Raw genomic sequence first — 2,606 nt, forward strand, 5'->3', positions numbered from 1 at the left:
ACTACTACTACTACTACTACTACTACTACTACTACTACTACTACTACCTACGTACCTACTACCTACCTACCTACCTTTTGTATAGCACTTATTATGTGCCAAGCACTGTGCTAAGCACTTTATAATTATTATATCATTTGATCTTCACAACAACCCTGGGAGGTAGGGGCTATTATTATCCCTATTTTACATTTGAGGAAACTGAGGCAGAGAGGGGTTAAGTGACTTGTCTAGGGTCACACAGCTGGTAAGTGTCTGAGGCTGCATTTGAACTCAGATCTTCCTGACTCCAGGCCCAGCCCTTTATCCACTTCAGCACCGAGCTGCCCAAGTTTAGAATAATATGAATTATCTGAATATCTGAAGTCCGATACACCACAAGCTTAATGTCTCTGTATCTCAGTTTCCTCATATGTAAGATGGAGATAATAATAGCACCTCCTTCATAGGGTTGTTATGAGAATCAAATGAGTAAATATATGTGTGTGTGTATATGTGTGTATAGTTGTATGTATATATATATTTATACAACTTTGCAAACTTTAAAGTGCTAGCTATAATAATAATAATAATAATAATAGTAATAATAATTATTACCATCATTTTAACTCCTAAGTAAGGAATATTCCTTGTATGCCCAATACCTAGCACAGGGTCTTGTTGATAGTAAGCATTTAATACATTTTTGTTGAATTGAATTAAATCTTAGCTGTGTCTTTCCTCACCTATTAGACTGTAAATTTATGAGTAGGGCCTTTGCTATATCTATCTTTGTATCTCCAATATCAAATACATGGTGGATGATTAATGAATGTCTCCAAAGTTATTTATGATCTCTTAATGGCCATATATCATGGCTTTTTCCCAGTCCTCATCCTTCTTGACCTCTCTGTAGCCTTTGATACTGATGGTCACCCTCTTCTTGATACTCTCTTTTCTCTAGATTTTTGTGACGCTGATCTCTCCTGGTTCTCATCCTACCTGTCTGACCTCTCCTTCTATGTCTCATTTGCTATATCTTTATACCTGTCACACCCCTAATAGTGAGTGTCCCCCATTGCTCTCTCCTGGGCCCTCTTCTCTTCTCCCTATAGACTATTTCCCTTAGTCCCTCCTCAGTTCCTATAGTTGTAATTATCATCTCTATATAGATGAATCTCAAGTCTACTTATCCAGCTCTAAACTCTGTTTCAGACTGGAGTCTAACAGCTCCAACTTGCCTTACGGACATCTTGAACTAGATGTCCTATAGACATCATACACCTAATATGTTCAAAATTGAACTTATCTTTTTCCCTTCTCCTCTTCAGAACTTCCCTATTACTGTCAAGGGTACCACCATCCTCTCAGTCACCCAAGCTAGGAACCTAGGTGTCATCCTTGACTCCTCACTCTCTCTTACCCCAATATCTAATCAGTGGTCACATCTTGTCATTTTTACTTATATATATCCCCCTCTCTCTTCTGACTCTGTCACCACCCCCAGTACACTCATCCTGTGAAGCCTGGATTAATGGAATAGTTTGCTTGTTGATCTGCCTGCCATAAGTTTTTTCCCACTACCATCCATCCTCAGCTTAGTTGTCAAATTCATCTTCCCAAAAAACAGGTCTGGCTGTATTACCCCCTCTGTACTCAATAAACTCCATTAGCTCCAGGATAAAATGTGAAATTCTCTGTTTCACTTTCAAAGACTTTTTGACTCTAAATCAATTGCTGTTAACATTGCAGCATACCATTTTCTCTGTCAAGTTGATAATCATTAATAAGTCACCTACTATGTGCCAATCACCATGCTAAGCACTGGGGATAAAGAGAAAGGTAAAACAAGACAAAAGTCCCTTTTTTCAAGGAACTTCCAGACTAAGCAGGGAGAAAATATGTGAATGATTATGTGTAAACAAGATAAATACAGCTTTAACTGGAAATGATCTTAGAGGGAAGGCACTAGCACTGAAGGGAATCAGGAAAGGCTTACTGCAGAAAGTGAGGTTTTGGTAGGGCCTGAAGAAAAACGGAGAAGCCTGGGTATAAGATAACATATGGTCCCTGTCATCCTGGAGCTTATAACATATGGGAGGATAATAGATAGATAGCTAAATTATATAATATTACACAGGAAGTACATAAGTGGACTAAGGAGAATACTTGTTAAGTGGAGTAAATCAAGTCTATGTGCATACCCAGTGTTCACTTAGTGGATGTCAGTTGAAGATAATGTTTGTGGATAATGAAAACTAGAAAATTGTATTTGATAATATTACAGGCTTTTGCTCTCTATAGATGGTATACATTTAGTAAATGCTTTCTCATTATGACTGATAATGAATGAGCTGTAAATTGTAATCTACAAAAGTTTGAAATATTATTTCTATATAAATTACTGAATCATTCTTGCATTATTATTGATTTTGATGTGAAAATTATTGAAAAACTGAAATAATTTAGTAAATATTCCTTTAATAAAGGAAAATGTCAGAGCTATTTTGTCCACTTACAGGTGAGAATGTATGTGAGAGATGTATACATGGATTCCTTCTTTCCTTCCTTCCTTCTTGTTTTCTTTCTTTCTTTCTTTCTTTCTTTCTTTCTTTCTTTCTTTCTTT

General features: G+C 36.5%; 1 protein-coding gene across 2 annotated transcripts in view; it reads right to left on the reverse strand.

The window, feature by feature from the left end:
* LOC114023676 (transmembrane protease serine 11G-like) overlaps positions 1-2,606 on the reverse strand; it is a 45,585-nt gene that overhangs the window by 28,102 nt on the left and 14,877 nt on the right. The window lies entirely within an intron of this gene.

Source organism: Vombatus ursinus, unplaced genomic scaffold, assembly GCF_900497805.2.
Source record: "Vombatus ursinus unplaced genomic scaffold, bare-nosed wombat genome assembly UNPS02014818.1, whole genome shotgun sequence".
Taxonomy (NCBI): Eukaryota; Metazoa; Chordata; class Mammalia; order Diprotodontia; family Vombatidae; genus Vombatus; species Vombatus ursinus.